Source organism: Pseudochaenichthys georgianus, chromosome 22 (assembly GCF_902827115.2).
Source record: "Pseudochaenichthys georgianus chromosome 22, fPseGeo1.2, whole genome shotgun sequence".
In the NCBI taxonomy this organism is placed as follows: Eukaryota; Metazoa; Chordata; class Actinopteri; order Perciformes; family Channichthyidae; genus Pseudochaenichthys; species Pseudochaenichthys georgianus.
In genome coordinates this window covers 17,952,229-17,966,677 of record NC_047524.1, presented here as the reverse complement: position 1 = coordinate 17,966,677, position 14,449 = coordinate 17,952,229, and positions in this window count along the sequence as shown.

Here is a 14,449-nt window from a genome sequence, read left to right as displayed (position 1 = left end):
GTGTGTGTGTGTGTGTGTGTGTGTGTGTGTGTGTGTGTGTGTGTGTGTGTGTGTGTGTGTGTGTGTGTGGCTCACAGAGGTGCTCATTGGAAATTAGCCAGCTGACAGCATTTGGTAGCGCCTGTTGAGTCTTTGTGTGAAAACTTTCCTCAGCCAGAGAACCAAACACACTGTGTAATTGTTGTTCGTGTCAGACACAATACACTACAACGTGCAGTTATTGCAGCCAGATGAAGATGGATCTCCATGTTTGAGTCATTTCGGGAAACAAAGCATTTTGGGTTTTGCTTTTTTCTTCGTTTGCTCCTCTGGTGCCCAATTAGAGAGTTAGATTAAAGCAGCCAGCATGACTCAAGAGCAGCCATTTCATCCCTGGTTCTTTTGATGGGGGGATCCGCTAGTTTAATTACTGCTCTTCATTCATTCATGTTTCAATTAAATGTGTCTTTAGTCACATGATGGGGATTATCCGCTACTCGTGTTCATGGTTGGTTGTTTGAAGATCACACAGCTTCTGAAGCACTGATCACACAGACACACAGAGTAACAAAACACTTTCCCTCGTCGGTTTCATCACAACTTCAACACAAAATCTTTGAAGAAAAAAAAACCAGGCTGCTGCATCTGAATATTTTATCTTATTTTTCTGCTATTTATCAAAGTGCATATTCATTTAAATCCTGGGCCGGTAAGTAAGTGTAGAAAGAGAGGGAACTGATTGTATTTTTTGGGAATAATTAAGTAACTGACTCTGAACTTTGGATTGCTTTTCTGGATCCATGTGTTCATCTGCTGTTGTGTATGCAACATCAAATTCTGCAAGGAAACAGATGTAGTTAGTCTATACAGTACACATGGTCAACACTGAGGAAACCTAAGAGAATGATTGCTCGTTGGCAGTATTTCTGCTAATGAAAACCATACATATAGTTCTTCTGGCCAGAAGGAAGATGCTCAGTGGAAACAGTAGATGAGCCTGAAGCCAGGAGTGATACATTACTGCCTAACCTTGAGGGGCTGCTCGGCTGACAGTGGGATCAGAACAGTGCAATCAATGCCACATGCGGCAACGAGCAAAAGCATGCAGAGTGGGAATCCATCACATCTTCGTGACAAGACGGTCTTAAAGTTTCTGTTAAGAAACGTCTTGATATGGGGTAACTGTATGTGAATGGACACATGTGCACTGAAACAGAGAAAGAAAAAAGAGTAAGGACTATTAAAGCCATGTGTTTGGGGCAGTGCCATCGAGCCGTGGGTGCCAGGAAGGAGAGATGGCAGGGTGATTTTGCAAGCCTGCACATCGGCTGGGGGTTTCAATCAGGGGAGAGAAGTGACAAAGAATTCAAGCTCGAGCAGCAGAGAAGTGTGGGGGGAGGACGGCTTGGCAAACTGTGGTCATGGGGACGTGGAAATAAAGTTTGACATCCCCAGCTGTTTTATAGTACCATTTACTGGAGAGCAGGTGCGGGGCTATTCAAATCTCCCTTTAAAATCACATCAGAATGACTTGCACAGCCGGAGTGAGTGACGACAAATAAGGAGCTGAAGCAGGGCAGTAGCAAAGTGAGATGAGGAGTTAGTGCAAGAGTTTAATCCACCAAACGTGTCTGTTGTTCAGCTAAAAGTTTGATTCTTTGTCTGGCTTCTTAGCTACAAAGTAGGGATGCGTGTCATTAAATATGCTCCCTCAATTTCATACACAAATGCATGTGTAGCCACTCACACACAAATCAGTGAAGCACGGAGAGAGAAGGCCCTCCCTCTCACGCAACAAGCCGGGATTGTGTCAGTGCATCGGTCAGCCTGCCAAAGTGAGGGGGGAGAGAAAAAGTTTAGGTGGGGGAGGGCCCACAGGTGCCGAGACTTAAGCGTGGGGGAGGAGTGGAAGGAGGAGGAGAGGCAAGTGGATGCAGAGCAGGCAAGAGAGGGAGGGAGTACGCCAGCAGCTCCCCTCCAAACTCTGGTTTGTTATTCTCCTGTGAGGATGGGCAAATGAGAGCCAGCACATGTGTATGACTCTATAACAGCATATGTCCTGTAACAGGACGAGAAGTCCAACAGCACGCCAAGGCCTGTGACACAAAAGGCTAAAAGGGGGTTGCGTGACAACCAAATGTGTCAACAACAGCATCTGAAGTGTGAAGCTGCAGGATTTCCATGAGCTTGAGAGAATATAAGAAACCAGGAAAACTCCCAACATAAAAATGCGTGTTTCCAAATTGATGTGAAGATAAGTTTTACTTCAACTAGTGAATTTCTAGAACTGTCTTTCTCTTGCTAATCTGTCCCCAACTCAAACACACACACACACACACACACACACACACACACACACACACACACACACACACACACACACACACACACACACACACATGAGCACACATTAAATGAGTTCCTTTTCAGAAAGAAAGAAAGAGGAGGGGGTAGAACATGCTGGTAGATTGTATTTGCTCAGCAGAATTTAATATGAGCGAGCTGGAGGTGCTTTTCTTCTGAGGCCAACTCCCTGGAGACACATCCATCTCTGGGAGATGGTAGGGAGGACAAAGGAGGACTGGCCCCAAGGCTCAGCCCAGGCGAGCTTAAACACACACATACACACACACACATATATACACACATGCACACACACACACGATCGTGCATGCAGATATCAACAGTTGCAGTAGACGTGCACACGGATGCACTCATTCACACAAGAGCAGTGAGACAGAGACCGCCTTGTCTGACAACAACTACAGACTTGGTCAAACAGAAGAGGAGGAGGAGGGGGGAGGAGGGGGGAGAAAAATAGTTGAAAGGGACACGAGAGGTAGTGTATGCTGTAAAGTAAATGAATGGTGTAAAGGAATCGGCATTTAATAGAAAGTAACATGCTGGATGGAGGACTTGAAAGCCGGGGCAGCTTACTTTGGTGCTACAGTAAGAAAACACAGAATGGAGGAAATAGAGAAAAAAGAGGTTGTAGCAAGCTATAATGCTCACTGACAGCCGTGTCACACTGAGCATCAGCATGAAGCATGTTTGTGTGTAAAGTTGTGTCAGGTCGGGCTGCCACTGCTGCGTTTTTTAACGTTTTACCTACTTACTGTCAGTGGCTGTCAATCATCTGAGGCTACAGCTGACAACCAAGGTAACATATTCACTGGAATATAAACTAAATCTGACCAACAAAAAAACCCTCAATGGACCCTCCTTCCAAACTTACCTCAACAAATAAAAACCAACTGCAACCTATTATACAAACGCAATATGTAGTTAAGGGAATTGGATAATTGTGTTTTGGTTAGTTGGTTTAAGGAGTTGCGTAATCACTCTAGTGTAAACCCCCTGGTGGATTCATGCCCTGGAACGGCCCCTAGCCTCGCTTAGTTCATTTCCTGTTCCTGGCGGAGGCAGTAAGGGATAATAAGCTGTACGCTACGCTTGCTGCTCTTGATGATGCGTCCACACAATCTTGTTGATATGCCAATCATAGGAGAGGGCGAGACAAAAGGAGAGGCAGAGAACGTTGGCACTAAATCTCAAGTAATGACGGATGTGACAGACGGATACAGAGAGTTCCCCTGGAGAAACCTTGGAAGACTGTGTTGAAAACATGTCATAAAGACCACAAAATGCGATGCAAGCAAAAGGAGATCGCTCATCATCTTGTCTAAATTGACGGCTTCAGTGAACCACTCTGCTGGTGTGGTGTGCAAAAGACAGACAGTGAGATATAATAGCAGTGGTCCCCTGAGGAACATTGGCAAGACAGGCTGCTCTCTACGGAAACTTGAAAAGATCATATTTCTAGCCAATGGGCCTCTACAATGCTTCGGGCAATTATTAGGGTTGTCAAGAGGGATACATAGGAGACCGAACCTTGTGTCCCATAAAATATGTTTAGGTTTTTTAAACAATGACAACAAGCTATAACATGTAAAATACTGCTGAGGTTGTTAAATACAACGCACTCTGACAACGCGTAATTACACAGAAACCAATACAAATTGGGGTTCTGAGTGATTCATATTACAGTCCTGCAGCTCCATCCAACATTAAATGTGATTGCTACCACAGCTTCACTCCCTTCCCCCCCCCCCTGTCACCCACAGCACTCCCCAAATCATAAACAGATACTCAGATACTCAACAAGCGGTGGTGCTGCCTGGGTCACATTTACCCCAGCCTGGTCGCAGATACCCATGACCAACCTTATTACATACTTACCCAATTACCTAGTGAGACTGGGCAGGTGGGGTGGAGAGGGGGCACACACACACACACACACACACACACACACACACACACACACACACACACACACACACGCATAAGCACACAGGGTCAGCAGGAGGCCGCAGGGGTCGTCAAGTGCGCGGAGGGTGTGAGTGGATACTGAAGTGCAATGAGTTGTGTTCAGGCCTGGCTGCTACCCAGCTGGCTTTGGGCCACGCATGTCAATCAGTGCATTTACTTAAGCACAGTACTTAAGAACACATTTATTTAAGTATACTTTATTGCATAGTGAACTTTAATAAACTTGACATTTCTACTGCACTACAATTCAAAGAGAAATATTGTACTTTTTATTCACTTTATTTATTCTTCATTCACACCATTAGCTGGTTTAAATTAAGATTTAACATACAAAACAATGATTACACTATCAAACAGTAAGTACAATTGGAGCTAAACTGATTTGTGAAGTTATGTTAAATAGTAAATCATCAAAAAAAGAGTCATTGGATGTATTGCTAACTTTATCTTCATGCAAAACTGTGAGGGGTAATGGTATAAATGTATACTACTGTATATACTTAGATACATATGAATTCACACGGGACTTTTAAGGTCCTTACACACCAAGTCGATTTTCGGTGTTGATAGATGTCGGGCCGCCGATGAGCGTCGTGTCGCCCTACTCAGATTGGTGTGTCTTGTACTGCACCGTTGTGTCTTTTCGGCCGTGCCGACACCATAGAGTGCCACAGTGACGCGTCCTAAAACACGTTTTGCATTGTTTTTTGTCGAAGGAACCGGAAGTGGTAAAATGCTAACTTACTTCCGGGTTTTAGGACGCGTCACTGTGGCACTCTATAGACTGTGGGTGTTTCTCAATGTCGAGGAAGGCTGCTCCAGAGCCACTATTTCAAGCATACTACATCATCGAGTGCCGCCGAAGGCCTATTCCAATGTCCAGCATACTTGGAATTCTACCGAGGCCGGCGTACTTCGTAGTGAGAAATTTCGAGGCTGCACATGTGTAGACTCCGCGGTCATATAATACCCAGAATGCTTTGCGCACGGACCAATTTCCAAATCTTTGGCGGAAATCACGCTCCATTTAAGGCGGGGCCTCGCATATGATGCACACCTGCACACCTGTTAGCCTGTTCCACAACTCTTTGTTTTCCGAGGCTAGGAAGGATTCTTGCCTCGCTTCTGAAGCAAGTGACTCGGAAGACATGTGCTACCAAGCAAGCATCCTCGACATTGAGAAACACCCAGTATATATAAAGGCCGACACCTTCTGCCGCCGATTCGACATGTTGAATCGGCTAAAGGCCGTCTGCCAAATAAATCACTCTGATTGGCTGTTCAGCTAGCGAATCAGTGCATGAGAAGCGAAACGGAAGTGAGGGACCCAAACAAACTATTAAGAAGGCAAATCTGAGATTTCATTTAACTCCAGCTCTCGACACAGGTTCGGGAAAGCCCCACGAGCTTCTCGCTGTAGAGTGAAAATGGAACGCACACGCTATTTGTTGTTTGTTTATATCACACAGTCTGTTCTTCTTCTCTCAGTGTATCACGCAGTCTGTCTTCCGGTTGTTGTTGTTGTTGTTGTTGTTGTTGTTGTTGTTGTTGTTGTTGTTGTTGTTGTTGTTGTTGTTGCCTCTTTTCAATGACGAATACACACTACCGACACCTGCTGGTAAGGAGAGTTATTGCCATTCACGCATGCGCAGTTCGTACGTGCAACTTGGCCGTCGGCTGAAGTCTTTGCGGTGTATTCCAGTGCGACACCTGGCCAAGACGCAGAGACGTGAGGTGTAAGGACCTTTATAAGTACTTAACTAGTAAGTACATTTTCTTGATGAAGTTATGTACTTTTAAGTATCATTTTCAAATCATGACTTCTACTTACGTCTAATCTACACAATAATAATAGTATTTTTACAGCATTGTATTAGTATTTTTAATCAAGTAAAGTATCTGAATACTTCCTCCACCACTGGGACCACTACAGGTGCCACACTAGATCACCCCCCCGTGATCTCCACCCTGCAACCCCCCCTTCTCCGACATATCGCTCTCAGTTAATGTGAGCCTCCACAACAGGTGCAGTAGGTTAGGCTGCAGGCCCCAACATGCGAGGAAACAGACTGTTATTGTGGGCCTTCCTTCCCTCATCTCCTCTTTTTCGCTTTTTTTTCTAACCCCCTTCCACCTCTTCTCTTCCCTATAGCCCTGGGGAGCAATCGAGAGGTCCAACCTGAGCGAGTAATCCGAGCACAACTCTTCAGTATTGTGCAATGATGTTGAAAAGAGGAGGAGAATAAAGTGGAGGATATGTTGCACATGCAGAGGATTGGACAGCTTGGCAGTAAGTTTGTGTGTGTGTGTGTGTGTGTGTGTGTGTGTGTGTGTGTGTGTGTGTGTGTGTGTGTGTGTGTGTGTGTGTGTGTGTGTGTGTGTGTGTGTGTGTGTGTGTGTGTGTGTGTGTGTGTGTGTGTGTGTGTGTGTGTGTGTGTGTGTGTGTGTGTGTGTGTGTGTGTGTGTGTGTGTGTGTGTGTGTGTGTGTGTGTGTGTGTGTGTGTGTGTGTGTGTGTGTGTGTGTGTGTGTGTGTGTGTGTGTGTGTGTGTTTGAGTGTATCGGGTGTGTTTTGGAAGCAGTAAATACGTAATACAAGCTGCTTTCACTTGCTGATGGTGCGATGGCAATTAATCCATCTGTTGGCATCTACCAATGATGATATAAAGACAAACATCTGTCATTAAAAGACTCGATTTGGACTTTAACATCAATGACTAATGACTTGAGATTTTTGATTCGACAAGTAATGATACCTTCCTCTTAGCCCAAAGATTAAAGGTGTGTTATTTCATTTTCATTGAATCCAATTTATTTGCACGAATCTGACACCATCAGTCATGTTGGAGATGTTGGCATAAAGAACTATTGTTATGTTACTGAGCACCAGTTGGAGAAAATATAATATCATTTCAATTGCATGAAGCAATACTCCCCTACTTACTGCGCCTTTTCTTCCATCACACCCATATTCAAAGTCAGCCTTCAATGTATCTAAACGCATGACACCATGTTGTGCCAAGGACATAAAGGGGAAGATGGGACAGTGACCCCTTGGTGCCCCTCGCTGGGAACATGTCCATTTTTGGATTTGACCCTCATGATGATCTCATATACACATCTGGAACTGCATCCTATAATATCTCTAGAGAGGAACACTCTCTCCTGTTGTAGTTCCTTATACAGTAGGTGTCTCCAGGAGTACACGTTCCCATAGTGCAGTGGTGTCCAAACTACGGCCCGGTGGCCAAATGCGGCCTGCAGAGCATTTTGAATCGGCCCTCAGCAAATTAAAAAAGTATAATAAACTTGTGATTGTCTTATATTGTACTTCTTAAATATATATGTTCAAATATATTATACAGTATTCATGTGTTAATAAGCCCAATTCTCAAATAAATGCAGTCAATTAAAGTAGACAACATTTTCTAACAAATCTAAGTTGATAAGAAAAAAGCCCAATAACTTATTATACATAACACGGTTGAAATATACCCTTCATATTTCCTCTTATTATAACAAAAATATTGCCAACAAAATAAATGAAAGCCTTTGGAGTGCTGTGATGTAGGCTTTTTTCTCAAGCATAATTTACCTACATTTGTTCTAACTTCTAACTTGACTGATAAGACAATATACCTCACCTCTGAGTGGCCCAGCCCTTCCTATATATTTCCGTATGTGGCCCTCGGAGAAAAAGTGTGGACACCCCTGGCATATTGACACACACACACTGATTCATAAGGTGGAAACAATACCAGCGTGGCTGTCGTGGCTGCACACAACTGATTTTCACAGTCACTGCCCTCTACTGTATATTTGCTCAGGAAAACTTTGCAGCCTACTTCATTTCATTACGAGAAATCCAGATGTGCTTTTTGGCTGAAAGTGAATGTCTTCAGCTGTGTATGACACTGTTGTTGGCCTCGCTGCACCGAGTGCAGACAGAGAAACAACACCTCCGGGCAAGACTATCTCTTCCCTCTCTTTCCCTCTCCCTCTCCTTTTTCTGATCTCCCTCTCCTTTGTCTCTTTCTTTCTCCCTCCTCCACTGACACTCACTCACACTCTGCACCCTGTTGCCTGTCGCCTCTCATATTTTCTTCGGTGTATCACCCAGCCTTGCTATTCACTCATCCCTCTCACTCTTTTCTTTCTTCCTTGCTCTTTCTGCCACTCTTATCACATCATCTGCTCAGAGACGAGGTCCGTCTGACCACTGACAGGTAGTCAGAGGGCATGTGGGAGCCGGCTCCAGAGAGTCTGCCCCTATACCTACTTTGACACTGGCTGTGCCTCTCTTACACACACACACACACACACACACACACACACACACACACACGCACGCACGCACGCACGCACGCACGCACGCACGCACACACACACACACACACACACACACACTCCAATCATTTGCAACCTGCATGGAGGATCAGTCATGTCAAATGTCAGTTTAGAAATTAGTCAGAGGAGAAGGATCAAAGAGAGCAAGCTGTTGCTGATATCTACAAAGCCACACTCTCCATGACATATTTTTAATTGAATAACATACCTAAATTCTACACTGCCGATCAGATTCTAGACTTTTCTTCTCTGTTACAGAATAATATGAAAGGAAAGGTTAAGGTGCCATGAATTGGTTAGAAGGCGTTCTTCAACTGGCAACTGTTCCTGAATCTAACAGCACGGATGATAGTTAGAAGTAAAGTTTGCAAAGAGATTTAAGTGTAATGTCTTAACATATTTTCTTAGTAATGAGGTACACCACAGTCGACTGATGCACACCTCTGAGCCTTCTCACCAGTAAACAGTCATTGTTCTGTTGCCCTGTGTGATCACTGCAGGATAGTCACTAATGATCAAAGTTACCAAGCTTTCTCTCTCAAATGATTCAGTTTTCTTTCTTGACCTATAATAATAATCACCTCACTGTGCCTTGTAATACTTATTTTGCAGTTGGCAGTAACCTTAAACAAACCCTGAATACTGGATAGTTGTATCATCCTGCCCTCTATCGAACACAGCATGCAATTGCAGGATAACATATTAATTCTAGGTAACGTTTGACAATTTCTCACATGTTCTACCTATAATTCGTACTTCTTACGTAAAGCAATACAATAATTGCTTGAAACATTACATTACATGTACATACAAACATAACATCTGCACTTAAATCTACATGATCTTCAAATGTTTGCATAAGGTTGGAAAGATGCAATTAAAGGCCCTGTCACACTGTCCCGAAATTGACACCCGATGGACACACGAATATGGAATTGTGAATTTCGCACGAAGATGGCCCCGAACCACACACGAAGGCAACATTTACATTACATTTAAGACATACAACTGCAATGAAAGTACCAAAAACAATTATGTTACAGTACTATGATACTGTACTGATATCTTCAGACTTTGTTCTTTACTTTATCCGTCTTTATATGTAGAAAATATTACGTTTTCTCCGTAATGTTGTTTCCATAACAACAACAATTTCCTGTCAACTGTCCTTCAAAATAATATATTATATCCTTTTTAGTTTCACAGAACACAAATTGGGTTATTTACATAATATATTTACATGATTTTGTTGTGCAATAAAACAACCAGATGGACACACGATAAAGGAAATGTTCAAATTCGGCTGTGATCGTAGCAACATCGGGCCATTCGTGAGGGCATCTTAAGCCTTCGTATGACCGCCGGCGGAGTTTCTCAGGCTCCGGCAGCAACTTCGTGAGCGGAGGCAAAATCTTTGGCATGCCAAAAAATTGCCGAAGGACCTTGCCAAGGTTCATTTTCGTGTTGAATTCGTGTGTCAATTTTGCCCTTCGTAAGGCCATCGTGAGGGCATCTTGTTATCCTCGGTGCCATCGGGCATTCGCCCCGATCAGAGTGAGGACGAATGCACCGATGATAACACGAAGATGACACGATTTGACAAGATGCCCTCACGAGTGCCTTACGAAGTTGCCGCTCACGAAGTTGCTGCCGGAGTCTGAGAAACTCCACCGGCGGTCATACGATGGCTTAGATGCCCTCACGAATGGCCCGATGTTGCTACGATCACAGCCGAATTTGAACATTTCCTTTATCGTGTGTCCATCGGGTGTCAATTTCGGGACAGTGTGACAGGGCCTTAACAAAGAGCGGGAAAATTCAATTCATTATTCAATAGTCTTCTATAAAGGACTTAACTTTCATTGATTCTTTATATCTCCCAAATCGTAAATAAAAAATATTGAATTAGCTTGACAAAGAAAACCGTGAGGTCACATCAAGCCCAGATTAAAATGTCACAGGACTTTCTCTTCTTCTTTTTCGCCTTTTCTTTTTTCACAGCCAATTCAACTTGTCCTTGTTTGTTCAACAGGGACATTTCATTGAGTTTTAGGCGAATTACTTAAGAGTTTATTACATTTATTGTTATTCTAAAAATATCCAAGCTTTGTTGAGGTCCAGAGGTGGGAAGTAGTGGAGTAGCCTACAAATACTTTGATACTGTACTATACTGTATTGTTCTGGTATCAGTACTTTACTCCACTACTTTTTACTTTTACTTCTTACATTTTTAACACAAATACCTGTAGGCCTACTTTCTACTTCTTACATTTTCAAAACAGGCTTGTCTGTGTTTGGTGGCGTGATCATTATTGTTTAGAGTCATTGTGTGCCTATTGATTTTAACACGATCTGTGTATCCATAATTTCCTGGTCTTCTCTAAAGAAGAGGGACCAATGAGAATTGCGGACGTTATGGAGGAAGCGAGGCAGAGACAGGTGATGAAGTTAGCTTTACTGTAGGTAGCAAAAAACGGAGATATTTAGCAATATAAAAAGTTGTTTTCAATGGCATTAAAATGATACAAACGCGGCTGAGGGTTAATCCATAGGTTATCCAATGTGTCTGTCACTTTGAAAATGTTTTTGATAATCCATAATTCAATTTTTATGTAAAAAAATGACTTTTCATATTAGCTGCTAATGATTTCCAGAGTGTATGACAGCACTGTGATGTTAATTTGTTTGGTTTTCAAAGGCAATCACGCATCACTTGCTGTCTCTATCATTCTGCACGCACGCACACACACACACACACACACACACACACACACACACACACACACACACACACACACACACACACACACACACACACACACACACACACACACACACACACACACACACACACACATACCATGTATACATCACTTCAGGGGACATTACATTTACTTACATGCATTTCCTGCAGACTTATCCTAACCTTAACCATAACCAACACATGCCTAACCCTAACCCTTAACCTTACCCTTACCCTAACCCTAATCCTAAACCTAAACCAAGTCTTCACCCTAAAATTAATGATTCCCCTCATGGGGACCTCCAATTTGTCCCCATAAGGGAGGCGAGTCCCCACACATGACTGTGTAAACAGATTTAGGTCCCCACAAGTATAGTAATGCTAGGCCACACACACACACACACACACACACACACACACACACACACACACACACACACACACACACACACACACACACACACACGCACACAATTATTGAGTTGGGTTGTTCATTAATTAATTGATCCCACCATTTTAAATACTGTAAAGTTCACCATATAACTCACTTCAATAACTTTTTTTTTAAAGCATTACCATAATAATTGTTGTGTTGTTTCCCAGGAAGAGGTAGAGTCACCCTAGAATCTACAATGTAGGCGTTTATTTCCCCACTTAGTTTTTCTTTGCTTGTGTTCTAAACGGTTGTTGTTCAGTGTTGAAATATTCATTAGCTAACAATGACATCATTACAATTTGGAAAAAATATCTTTAATTTTCTATTAATATAAAGTGAGGTCCAGTTACCAGTTACTCTATGAAACAGCTGGTGGGTAGTTTTTTACTTAAAGGTCACATGTCATGGCCATTTCTACTGATCATAATTCCATTGTTGAGGTTTACTAAAATAGATTTATATTGTGCAATTTTCCAAACTCACATTGGTTTCTCATACAGCATCTCTGTATAGTATGTGTATTCACTCTCTGTCCTAAACGGCTTGTTGGAGCTCCTGTGTTTTTGAACACAAGTATCTGTACTTCTACTTGAGTAAAGGATGTGTGAACTTTTGCCATCTCTGTTGAGGTCCGGAGGAGACAGCAGAAAGTTAAAAAAAAGTCATCTTTCTGTAAATCCAGTAAGGTTTTAGAGTGTTGGAAAGTTCTGTTGACCTCGGCCAGACAGGTTATAGCGGTTGTTTTTGAGCTGCACACTGAATCGGATCAGACACAGCTGACAGATCACCGTCTAGACACAGAGCAGACCCCTTCCTAGTATTGTTTGTTGGTGGCAGAAAAACAGGAAGAGAGTGTGACTAGGCCAGTAGAAACCTGGACCGGCAGAAATAAAGGGTTCCTGCCTTCAGATGTTCCTTCTCACACATGAGTTGATTGACAGGCAGGGAGAGTTATCACTAATGTTGATGTTATGTGTGATTAAATGAGCCTGAACAACAAGGGAGGTGACAAAAGTGAGGGAGATACAAAAAACTGCACTTAAACTGCACTACATGGATTCCACCACACAGTAGCAGCACTACATAAAGGAAAGAAAGGTCATTTCTTTCTCTGGCACCCGAGCTCATACCAACATACAACTGCTTTCTCTCTCAAATTGAAATTGGCTTTTCAGTTTTGCTTGATTTCGGAAATTGTTGTCAAAGCAGTGTTTGTGAAGTCATATGGTTAAACAGTGATAGTTGGGGAATCAAATACAACAAGGTAGGCTACCGCCTTTAAGGAAAGGTTTGATCTTTCAGAAGATGCTTATCTCTGTCTTCACACACCTAAGAGAGAGAGACATTGTGTCTGTGAGTGATATTGATCTAACTCTCGCCAAGAAAGTGAATAAGCGTGTGTCCCATAACCTTTTATTTTATTTTAAACCTAGGCCCACAGGGCACCATAACTTCAGATTTTTTAAGAAAATGTTTAAAACACAATCTATCCATTCTCACCTTTGCCATGAACTCAAAAATGTGCATCTCTCACGCCAGGCTCCACAGAAGTATTTATACAGCACATAACCTACACTCTCCCCCTCATTTGACCTGTATCTACTTTCCTTTGGCCCATGTGACAAGCATGCACATGCCGGCTAGGGTAATGATGTCAGCTCGTTTGCTTCACCTTCATAAAGGTCAGAGAACTTGCGCATTTCTCACATTCTTGCTCCTGCCGCCTCTCCTTCCCCCCACAAAGACAGGAGTAAATCTGTGTCCCAGACATAACATTAAGCAGTGATCATTTTCCCCCCGCAAGGTGGTTGTTTCACCTCAATGGTTGAGTTAGTGGCACTGTAATTATGTCAGAATTTACAGCTGAAACACAGGTTGTGACATTCCTCTGCCAGCTGGAGATCTGCCTGTAAATCTGGCACCTTTACCTGAGGATCCTCCCCTCAAAGCCCAGAGAAACCGCTAGAACCATCTCTGTAAGATCAGGTGTGTGTTTGTACGTGCAGAGGGGGAGCAGGATTTGATGGAGAAAGAGTTAATTATATCTGCATTATTCATGAGAAGCTTCACCTGCTGATTCATTTATAAATGAACACGCAAATTGTTTAAAATAACTATTAGATATTTGATTAGTGAACGTGTAACCGAATAACTTACTTTTGTTTAAGTATGAAACTTAATTACTAATCATTGTGTTCTTTCCAGGACCGATCTGAAAATAAAAATTTGAAAAAGAATAATAATATACAATTATTATCTACAAATTTGAGAATAAAAAACAAAACAGAACCACATTACTTTCAATATTTCTTCCAATTGGTTAACCTCTTAGTAAATAATATAATCTGATAATAAAAACAGCAATCTCCAGCAAGAAAGACCAAGAAAGACCAAAAGGTTGGGAGACATCACTGATGTCTGTCAGAAAAATGTATCCGATGAATTTGCTGCCCACATTTTCTACTATCTGGTGAACATAGGGAAGCATTTAGCAGCTAGTTGGAGTGACAAAAAGAGAGTTGGCAGTGACAAAAAGAGAGCTAATAGAAGACTGATTTGTGGCCAGAAGGACATCTCCAAATGAATGTTAATGTTCAATCTCTGCTTGATGTGTGGA